Source organism: Chenopodium quinoa, unplaced genomic scaffold (assembly GCF_001683475.1).
Source record: "Chenopodium quinoa cultivar QQ74 unplaced genomic scaffold, ASM168347v1, whole genome shotgun sequence".
NCBI classification, from domain to species: domain Eukaryota; kingdom Viridiplantae; phylum Streptophyta; class Magnoliopsida; order Caryophyllales; family Amaranthaceae; genus Chenopodium; species Chenopodium quinoa.
In genome coordinates this window covers 655,762-667,872 of record NW_018744656.1, presented here as the reverse complement: position 1 = coordinate 667,872, position 12,111 = coordinate 655,762, and the positions used below count along the sequence as shown (strand labels likewise).

The 12,111-nt window shown below is 33.6% G+C and overlaps 1 long non-coding RNA gene across 4 annotated transcripts; it reads right to left on the bottom strand.

The window, feature by feature from the left end:
• Window positions 1-195: 195 nt before the first annotated feature.
• LOC110701763 lies at window positions 196-10,288 on the bottom strand. 4 transcript variants are annotated; one of them, XR_002507393.1, is made up of 12 exons: window positions 9,632-9,856; window positions 7,656-7,769; window positions 7,487-7,540; window positions 5,234-5,466; window positions 4,790-4,868; window positions 4,179-4,623; window positions 3,261-3,608; window positions 2,880-3,184; window positions 2,378-2,695; window positions 2,188-2,294; window positions 2,030-2,104; window positions 196-498 (listed from the first exon to the last, which is right to left on the bottom strand). It is a non-coding gene; the product is annotated as an uncharacterized LOC110701763 (long non-coding RNA). The 4 variants fall into 4 exon arrangements; XR_002507392.1 differs by lacking the exon at window positions 196-498 and adding an exon at window positions 9,868-10,288 and having other exon boundaries at window positions 1,656-2,104; window positions 9,632-9,773; XR_002507394.1 differs by lacking the exon at window positions 196-498 and adding an exon at window positions 9,868-10,288 and having other exon boundaries at window positions 1,656-2,104; window positions 9,632-9,730.
• Window positions 10,289-12,111: the final 1,823 nt, after the last annotated feature.

The window sequence follows — 12,111 nt, the reverse complement described above, 5'->3', positions numbered from 1 at the left end:
TTTACAAAAGTCAAAGGTATATGTGCATCATTGAAGCATAAAATGAACATACAGGGAACCTCTTTTAATTTCATATTACTAGAAGTAGAAAAAGTAGATTGTTGCTAGCATTTTTATTGTCAAATTGAGTGCATAAGTAGGAAGCTCAATGAGTCAAGCTTTAGCATAAAATTAACAGATATGTTTAGAAGCATAAATTTTAAGGTCTCAACTTGCTGCACATTGATCCGGGAACAGAAAATTCAGGTACAATTTTACAGACATATTTCTTTTGAGAATAACAACCCCATGCGTAAACAACAGTAGTTCCATGTTTAACTTCTACAGAAGTAGCTTAGCTCACATAAGAAAAAGTCAGCTCTATACTTAAATCTCAAGCAACATAATGATCTGTCTGAACCAAAAAATAAATCAGGCTTGCTACTAGTGCTGCAGACATCAGAGGGTATGCATCTAGTGGATCAATTCATTTATCGACCCCCTTCACCTACCTGCAAACTGCGTAATTGTATACATGATAAGAAAATTATCGGATGATAACAGAAATATATCTATAACAAACTTATGTATAACAAAAATATATCTTTAAATTGTAAGACAACAAGCAAGAACGACATCTGATATTAAATTGGTAATTCATTGTATTTATGTGATATTAACTACTTGTATGTTTGATTGCTAAAATCTATCCTTGATACAGAGAGTAATTATATTTCCTTAGCATATCGTAAAATCTATCAAGTTAATCATGTTTACAAAATATGAATAGCTGCTAACAAGATTCGATGAGGGAGTTGTGTTATATTATCTAGAAGGCTTAGCTGAAGCTGAGGATACACACATAGGTTCATACATTTCTCTGCCTCACATTGACCCCCAATGCCACTACATTCTACAACTTTGACAGATTTTTTTGCCAACAGAACAGCAGTGAAGCAATAGCCATAATACTCCAACTACAATTAGACAGAACACATCAATAACATCAACCTGCATTAACTTTTCTGCAAAGACTAATCTACACCCAGAGAGTTGGAACACAAACTCAGAGACATGAATCTTAGTACTCATAAACAATAGTAAAATACAATACAATAAGACATAACACATCAATTGGGAACTTTTCTGCAAAAACTAATCTACACGCAGAGAGTTGAATGCAGACTCATAGACATAAATCCAGTACTCCGTATGCATAATTTTATTTTAAACCTGTACATAACAAAATAATTTGATGGACGTTTCATAGAGATGAGAACATGGAGTGAAAATTCAGAATAAGATTATGAGATTTTTCAAGAAATGACGCAACTACAAAGAGAAAAAATATCAACTGAAACAGGAAACAAGAAAAGGAATAAGTAACAAGTGATGTACCGATAGTTGTCCAACCTTTTAGTTTCAGCAATGACAATGAATGTAATTATTATACGAGACTTCCAAAAGGAATTAGAAAGAAAATATTAATTGTTATATGAATCATACAACATAATGTATGTGTAAAGACATTTAGTCTAATCTATGTGTCAATTAACAGTTATTTACAATGCCTTTTCACAGTAGTTTGTTGCATATTCCGCAGAAGTACGCCTAATCCAAAAGTTCAGTTACTCATCATCACCAATAAACCAAAGAAATAATGCCAAATTACGCACTTCTAGTCCATTACAACTCATGTAACAAGGAGTATCAAAAATTCCAAACATACAAATTAACTCATAGATGACATGCTTAATACCCAATACCAAAACACACTTAACACCCATCACCCACACAATACCACTCAACACCCATCACATACACAATACCACTCGACAACCATCACCTGTGCAACACCCATCACATACTCACATCGTCCAAGACACACAAGCAATAATACGACACCTTTGCCCACACACCTCAAACACTATTCACACACAATGTAACCTAAAAAAACCACTAACTAGCCCATATGACAGTCACAAAATTGTCTAAAATAAACCTGAAAACACCACACCAAAATAGCCCCAAATCGTTATCAAATGCTTACTAGGACAGGAAATCAATATTGAGATCCACAACTTGAAAATCTTTAAGAGCATCTGAAAATGACTTCGTATATGCCCTGTTAAATTAAAAAGTGTTAAACAAAAATTTTAAACAACATAAAAGATGTACATTAGAAATAACAAAATATTAAATTCTTACCAACTAGAATTTTTTGCATAATCACACACGGTGTCATAAAGTGTTGTATATATCGAAGGAAACACTTTTGTAATTAGACTTTCCCTTTCCTCAAGAGTCAAACCGCCCTATAAAAGATAAAGATAAAAAATTAGCAGATGGCAATAATTAATTAATATTTTCGTAAATAAAATAGAAATAAAGTCATTACATATTTCCCGCGTACAGTATCATATTGATAGTCATTAGCAGGGAAAACACTGCATGAATAAAATTAATGACACGAGATGTTTCAACATAAAAGTCAGATCCTTTGTAGTTGTAGATTGCTGTCAATAACATGTCATTTGAGACTTCAATCCTCCAATTTGCAGCCTTAAAATTCGATTTTAATTGCTCACTGAAATCGTTCTCATCGATTAACCTTTCTTTAATAGCTTCTTCAAGACACCGGATGAAAGAAACCCGATGATTTATCGACCACATAAACGGGTGATCAATCAACAACATTGGATGAATGTTATCATGTCTGTTAGAAATAAAACATAAAATTTTTAATCATAAAAAAAAAACTTTATAAGTAATGTACAATTGCAAATAACATGCTTTTTAATAGTTACATAAGCAAAATATACAAAGTATAATATTAGCATAAACTGAACTTATAATGAATAAAAAGGATATGAAAACAGATTTAAAGGAAATTTACTTACATTTTCCTGACTCTTAAGCTTTTTAAAAAATGACGCAATTCTAAAGGCAGGTCAGTAGATAGCTCAAATTCTTTACGCCAAGTTTCCAAATCTGGTATTGATCTTGGTCTTATCAAAGTAATGACTCCTTCAATAATGGACAACAAGTCATACACTTCTTTTTGCGCTTGACTGAATGTAAATTTTTCTTGAGAAATATGGAATATTTTGGCTTCTCCCTCCTCAGTGACATAAAAAGTGATTTTTCCAGATCACTACGGACTTCTTGATCTGAATATATGGCAAGCATGCCACATATTACGCCTCTACAATACAATAATATATTATTAAATTTCATTCATAAAATAAAAATATATTAAATTAACAAAGTAAATTTTTTACCGAAATATTGATTGAAAGTCGTCTTTGATATATTCCCACCAATTTTTTACAAGTTTGAGCCATTGCTTCCGATCTGAAATCTTCAAGCTTCAATTCAAAGAACACTTTTACTGGACGGACCGGCTCAACAATTGCTACCCTACTGGAAAGGGAGTGGAAATACATTAAAAATTCAATTTTCAATAGGCATGAGTTTTTCTTAAGCCTAATTGAGACATCTGAAGTAGAATTCTCGCCAATTTTGATATACGACTTGGGAAAAGAACTCCCGCCTATCTTCATTACACCAAGATATGAAAATTCATCAAGCTGGGTCATTTCAAAGTATATCACACCATCCTCTGTAAACTGTAAATATATATTTATCAATACAGAATAGAGAAAAATGTATAACAAATAAAACGATACATATTGTTCTAGACAACTCTTGATCCTTGTGCAATAACACTGAATCTAGACAACATATATTCTTTGACTACTCTTGCAATCATTATTGTTTTACTGTTCTATAGAAAATGGCTTAAAATCTCTACTAACTTTGCTTATGTTGAAGATTGTAACAGATAGCTTATTTCAAATTGATATATTAAAGATGTCTGGCTGGTTTAGTATACTATATTTGGCAGCAAAGAAACAAAGCTATGTAGACTTTTCATCATGATGATCATACACATGTAACTAGTCCTCCGAAACAAAATATGCATTATAGAATTTACAGATTTCTTCCAGGAACTAGTAGTGATGAGCTAATGAAGTTAAATGGTTGAGAACTGTATTTAAACATGTAGTCTTTTAACTCTTAGTGTTTGTTACGCTTAGGTCTTGAATGTAATGGCTAATCAGTGACCTAATAATATTTTTTGTTCTTTCCAAATAAAAAAAAATCATAAAATTAACGAAAAGTTGAGAAGAGATTACCTTCATCATTTTTTGGGAAGAGGCATCCACACCCAAAGATGAGGGATCCAAGGTCAAAGAAGGGATCGCCAAAGTCGAAGCGGACGCAACCAAGGTCGAAGTGGATGCCGCCTTGGTCGGAGTGGATGCAGCCTTGGTCGGGTGGATGCAGCCTTGGGTGGAAGAGGTGGCAGCCTTGGTGGAAGAGGAGGCAGGAGCCTTGGTGGAAGAGGAGGCAGGAGCCTTGGTGGAAGAGGAGGCAGCACGCTCATCATCCAAAAATTTACTAGCTCTTTCCACTGCAATTCTATCCAAATCTGGTTAACTTTTCGGTTGTAGTCTTTTTATCCATTTGAGACAAACTTTGAATCTTTCATCATCTACATGCACTGCACCCTTCTGATCATGCACATATTTATAAAGAAGATATGCTTCCAAAATATTATTTTGCTTTCTGTTGGCATAACTACAAGGCATTTTAAAAAATTTAATTAATGTCAACATGATTAAAGATGACTAACTATTGTCTACTATATTGTCCGTATAGAATCAATTCAAATAAATATCTTGTAAGAGTTACATCATCCTGATAATTTATCAAAAATCCTTAGAAAGGAAGAGAATAGACTTACGCAAACGTAAACCATTCACTAAGTGCCAAAGTCGTTTTATGTCCAAATTCTTCGAGTTGTTTTTGCAAAGCCAATACCCCTGATCATACAAAATTAAATGAAAACATTAAGATAAATGAAGTACAAAATAATACAAATTTACAATACAAATAACACAAATATGCTTTCCAAATTTAGTCAATATTTGTTAGCTTTCTTTATCTCTCAAGTTGTTAATTTCAGATTAATATTCGCTTGCATTTCTCTATTGTTTCCTTAGGAAACTGAAAATGTTGTATTTATCGCTTCCAAGCTTTCTTTCCCTAAGCCTTAAAGCCACTCACTTGTAAAAAGAAAATAATCAAAAGCTTTCCAAATCTTACCGTTCCTAGTAGAAAATAAGAATTAAAGCAAACAATAGACCATACTACATCAAACCATTTCATTGGAGGAAAATAAACTTACCTTCAAACCGTCTCAAACTTGCAAGTACATGCACTTTCGCAGAATAGACTTTTAAATTTTTCAACCACTCATCATCAAGAGAAATGATAAAATCCAAGCACTCTTGTAATCTTTCTTGCTCCAACAAAGCTGAAATCTTCTCTATTATTTTATCCTCTGAAATTTCATCCTTTGAATTCTTTTTCTTTTGCTGCCGTTTCTTCTTTTTAGCACCTTGAGTCATTATCCTCACTCTGATTACAAGGCAAGTCATTGATAAGAAGCTAAAAAATTGACATCACTTGGCATAATATTTGGTTGTGACACTAACAATAGTAAGAGAGAAAAGAAACAATCGGTTGGCATCATAATAATAATTATTACTGTATTATTATTGAAGTATGAGGAAAAACAGTTGGGTAAACATCACCATATTAATATTACCAAGTATTAATTAAGGGAACCATATAACAAGAAAATAATAATAATAATAAAAAATGAGAACCATATAACAAGCATGTACCAACACAAAAGGCAAGTGTCTAATGGAACAAGTCTTAATTTTCTCAACCCTAAGCTATGTAAATAAGTTTTTTCCCATAAGCAAACTTCAACCAATTGAAGAGAACTTCATCAAATAATTATTTTTTAGAAATTGGAGGCATGACTTTTAAGCTATCAATCAATGGTGTTGGCTGCTAGAACTCATACTAAAGCCGTACTACTTCACAACAACTGTTCACAACCTTTTGCTTAGGAGTTGAACACCCATCAGTACTAGCACAGGTTGTGTTCAAATACAACCAGCTAGTATAAGCTTGTTTACACACAGAAAAAAAGGAAGATAGTTCTACCACCCAACCCAACTAGGAAAACAACCCACAATCATGCATGACTGATATAGACTGAAATCTTCACAGTGATAGGCAATAATGTTTATGGAACTTCTAAATTGTAGAGAAATTCAAAATTAAGATGTCATGCCAATACCAGACAACAATTTAACCTTCTTTTCTTGTATCAATTCTCAAGATTACATATCCATCACAACTCATACGCTTAATTCTACATTTTGTAACAATTGCTTAATTCTGCATTATATTAATGAGCATACATAAGGAAAAAAAAATTGAAAAGAGACATAGGAAACGGAAGAAATGGAATATGGTTCAGGTTCATTATCCATAATGGACTCAAAACCTACCCTCAACTCCAAGACCCTAATAAACATGGTAAGAGTGATAACATTTGGTGCAGAAACTGGTATTAAAATAGTCCAACAGGTACAATATGAAGTTCACCCCAAAATACGAGAGAGCAGGGGACAGGGAAGAGGGTAGATACCTTGAAGGAAAGCTTAAAAGACAGACTTAGACTAAATGAAGGCCTGACTCAGGACATAGATCAACTATTGAACAGTAACGAAAAACACGAGTAAAGATCAACAACTACGCATCTCATGAGTCGGAGAGACAAATGTGCAGCATTACAGGCATATTTCATTCACCTCTACTTTTCAACCAATTTCATGTTCAAGAGAAGCTTAAACGATAGAAAGTAGGCTTGATTGATTCATGACATGTTTGAACTACTGAACAAGCAATGAAAATGTTGAGGAGCATTTAGGCTCCATTTGTTTTGACAGAAAACATTTTCTAAAGGTGGAAAACAATTTTCACAAAGGTGGAAACTAATTTTCTCTAAAGTGAAAAATATTTACAGTATGCCACACTTTTCTTCCCACTCTTTACATTCTTCTTCTATCCTCTTATCCATTCTCCCTTTCACTCTCACTTTCCCTTCCTTATCTTTTACTTTTTTAATATTATACTCAAAATCATAATTACTCTTGATTGACATTGTATCTTTGCACCCAATGTGTTCTATTTCATCATTCAAATCAATATCACTAATAAAAAAACACTTACTACTCCTCCATTCCATAAAGTTTTCTTAATTCTCTTTTAAGTTTATTACAGAAAACTTATCTCTCTCTACTAAGATCATTTTAAAAAGTTCTTCCCAATTACGCTTTAATTCACTTTGATCAAATAAGTAATGATATATTAGCCCAAGTTAGTCCATAGTTGATTTTGATTGCGCTCTATCACTCCCTTCAAAAATTATAATCACAACAACTCATATCAATATTAAAATATGAAATAGAGTCTCATATAATATGCAAAATATACCACATGCTTGATTTGTGACATAAATATTTCAACATATTAAGCAAAAACTGGATTTAGTTCAGAAAAAACAAGTTTTGAAGACCTGAATTGATGATTGTAAGCATCTGAAGAAGAATGAAATGGCTTTCTGGAAAATCTGGAAAAAAAAAAAAAAAGAATAAGAGTATCAACTATCAAGTGATAAGCAAAAAAAATCGAAAAGAAAGAAACAACACAAATAGATAAATAGATAGAGAAAGTCGATAGAATACCGCGGGATTGCTGGTGACACCTCTCACACCATTAGCAATGTAAGGGATCACTTCATTCCTGATATAGTTTAGAGCATTATTGACAACATGTCAACGGCATTTCCCATAAACTTCCTTTGAATATGGAATTAGTTAATAATATCAACGTTCACATGAAACCACTTACATCAAATTAAACAAGCAATTAAAGCCTCAAATGCCATTTCAAGCTTGCCAACAAGGATTCCAAGTCAAAAGGCAACCGAAAGAGATATGAGTATGCTATATATATATATATATATATATATATATATATATATATATATATATATATATATATATATATATATATATATATACCAAGTGCAGGATAACTTCAGCTTCCAACAGGTCCTTCAAGAAAGGCGATTCGAGGTCGGATGGCATAAGGAGAAAAGACTAAGAAAAGAAGTTGAGCTAAAACATGTGGAAGGTGAGGATGAACCCACTATATGTATACCAAAAGGATGAATTTGTAACATAGTAGTAGACTAGTAGTACTCAACTGAGCCAAGTCACTCTGAAGCTTAACTGATTACAGTAATAGCAATCAAATAAGGGGGGTTTCATAAACAATAACATGCACAATTGCCCGTGGGCCAACGACACAAGGAAAGCAATAGCATTAAGAAGAAAGTAAGAAGCATAACAGAGCTGAGTAGCTGACACTAACAAAACCCATTAATCTTTTGACACTGACTTTAAAGAGTTTAACCCTTATCACTAGAGAGCCTAAGTTACTTGTATCAATTGCCCTTTCCTTTTTCTCCCCCTCTTTATCTATAGAGTGGAAAACCAACTACGACTTTCAATTAGGCCAGGAACAACTTCAACCATATAAGTAAAAAAATGTAAAGAATAAAAAGGAACGACGAAGTGGCATTATAACTCTCTAAATGACACATCAACTTTGTTTGCAAGTGGAGCTTATGTTCAATTTTAAAATTGATCAAAGGAAGTGCAAATGGAGATTTACACATATTGAACTCCGTTAAAACTTGGTAGTAAGTATATATTGATAACTTTCCAACTAGAAACGCTGAAGAAATTGCTAAAAATGAGGATCATTTACTTGCAGGTTATTCGACCAAATTACTTTTTCTCCATTGCAGCTCCCACCAATACCAGTCTGATGATGCAAGTAAAATGGGACGATAATATTTTTAAATTTCACGAATTTGAATAACCCACAAACAGCAAGACTTTGAATGGAAAGCAGCAGATACTTGAGATTAGTACATTTATCTTATCAAACAAGCTAAGCAATGGTTTGCTTAGATGGTCCCTTACCAGCCACTATGTTAGTTTAAATAAATAGATAAATAAGTGAAATTGACACACACAAAATGCCATGCACTATACAATAATTTTAAAACAGAGGCTCTAACTAGACAGAGGATATGCATGATGTTCATAACTATCAGGGAACAATCGGAACATCCAGGAAATGAGTACAACAACTAAACGAATTCGGAAAGCCAGGAAGAAGTGAAGCTAGAACAAAAAGGAAATGCCGTAACATTAGCATAACATATCATACGGAGATACGAAGTATAACATTAGGCAAACGACAATTTCAACCACAATTTGACATTCAGACCTATGACCTTGACATAATTCAATAATTCTCAAATCAATTAATCTGGATCCTAAATCTATAAAAAAAGTAATCAAAGCGTAAATCGAATTCAACCAGATCAACAATAGCATAACATATCATACGGAGTAAATAAGTAATCAAAGCCGAAATCAAATTCAACCAGATCAATCATCAATAGCAGAACATAAACTGCATTCATTCCCCCTATCCCATTATCACTATTTAATACGGCAATTAAGCCTAACAAACTCCAGCAACAACTAATACAGGGAATCAAAATAACAACCGAATAACAATTAAGGGTTAGGGTTAGCAATATTTTTTTAAAAACGAAAAAAAAAAAAGGAAAAACCATTACCTGGTGGTCGGTAGCCGACGCACGAAGGACGGCTGAGGGGAACGGAGGGTGGCCGGCGAAGGGTGAGTGGCGGCGGGTAGGACCTACTCTCTCCTTCTCCTACTTATTTTGTTTGACAAAAAATAGAAATAAAACCAGAACCCTAAAATTACAAAATTGAAAACCAAATCAACGACAAACCCTAGGTTGCGAAGAAATTCGGTAGATTAAGAAGACCACAATGGCCCAACTCTTACCTCGAAGCTGCTTCAATGGAGGTGAGAAAACTCAGAATGCGCTTAATGGAGGATAGAGAGCACGAGTTCAATGGAGGAGAGATATGGAGAGAGAAGGAGGTGCATGCAGCTGCTTCAATGGAGTGAGAGAGCTCGAAAACGGCTTCAATGGAGAAGGTGGGAATTCGGAGGTGGTGGCGTGGAATAGAAGGTGAGAACGAGCTGAGGGAAAAAACAAGTTGAAAAATCATGGGGAAAGAAAAGAAGAAGAAATACGAGCTGAGAAGCCCGGTTTTTTTAATGGCACCGGTGCTAACTACTAAAGTGGGCACCGGTTTAAGACGTACCGGTGCCAACTCTATTGCTTTCTTCGTTTTTTGTTTCTTTTTTTTGGTTGGCACCGGTTTGAACCGGTGCTAATTAGATTAGTTGGCACCGGTTTTGGTTGGAACCGGTGCCAACTCTGAATTTTCTAATCCCGCCCATTTCTTTTGGCACCAGTTTTCAAGAACCGGTGCTAAAGAGAGGGTGTCTATTTCAAAATTTCTACTAGTGATCGCATTATGGAGATAATAAGATTGTTTAGTTGGGTTGTTTTTACGTCTTGCTAAAGACCAATATTGATCATTGGGTCAAACCAATGCCAACTAAATGGATCCTATCTATGAGGTCACGTGTTACAGTGTTAGGTCGAACAAGGAAACCGAGTCCAAAAGTTGGGCTTAGTGAATGACTGGCCATAAGGAGTAAGAGAGGAATAGGTCTTGCCCTAATTGGATAATATGATTATATAATAAAGGGGTTGAGGAAAAATAACACAGACGTTCATCTTTCACAAAGAAACAACATAATATTTTACCTTTCCTCTCTCTCTACAACCAGTTAGAAGTTCTCCATGCAAGAGGAGATTAATCCCTCCCGTCCAACTAGCATATATTGGTGGAGGTTCGATCTACGCTTGTGGACCAATAATAGAGGAGTAACAGTTGAGGCTCTAATCTCCGAAAGGAGGTTGAAGAAAGCTTGGGAATTAACGCATCAAAGGTTAATTCTAAACTATTATGTGATCCTTTATCTTTATGTGGCGTGAAGATTTGAACCTAAGACTTTTAGCACAAAATCAATGCATTACCACTATGACAAAGCTAATTTCATGTTATTTATTGCATTAAAATTGTATTTAACCTGTAAATTTACACCTTTACCTAAATTAATTTTTTTTTTTAAAAACAATTTTTGGTGGGGCCAATGCCACCCAGGCCCCTTAATAGGTCCGCCCCTGCAAGATCAATTATCTACATAATATTAAGCAATACGGGCTTGATGCATACGCAAAATGGCTATGCTTATGTAGCTAAGATTTTAGCTATACACATTTTATCATTCGTCACATAACAATAATAAATATATATAGGTGATTACTTATTGTTCCAATCTAACTATCCAAGGAAATTATCATCTCACATTCGACTTTTAATCGCTCGTTTGGCAAGTCTCTTCTTTACCCTCTATTTGGTACATTAATTTGCAGATCACTTATGCAAGCTTTGAAAAGCACAAATAAGAAAGTTGCTTTCGAGATTCTGAGTAAACTTTAATATTAGAACAAATAGATACTTAAATAATTAAAGTTTTACCACTCAAAAAAAATCCTAAATACGAAGTACTTAGTCAAAAACCAACATTATATACCAATTCTTCCTCCATAAAAGTGTTTGATTATGTGTTCAGATTTTTTGAAAAATTGAAACATTAAATAATATAGTTGATTAAATATAGTACTTGTTCTTTCAAAAAAAAATATATAGTACTTGTTATAATGTTGAAAAATAGAAAAAAAAAAATATAGGAATTGAAAAAAAGTAAAATGGCTGGCAACAAGAATTGAATTCTAGTTAATAAATGCAGTACTTGTTATAATGTTGAAAAATAGAAGGAAAAAAAAAAAAAAAAAAGGCTGGCAACAAGAATTGAACTCCAGTATCTTATATGAAGTATACAAGTTCAACTCCCTAACAATGAAGGCAACAGTTTATTCTTTGTATAATGTTGAGGTTTAAAATATATATTTAGATATTTTTCACTTAGGCCCCGTTTGGTAGGGCGTAAAACATTTTCACTGAAAAGTGTTTTCCCATTTTACATTGTTTGGTTTGGTGTAAAATATTAAAATGTAAAACTTGGGGTGGAAAATGATTTTCCACCCTATTGAAACATTTTCCCCCCAATTTAGAAGGAAAACATTTTCCATCACAAGTGGAGGGA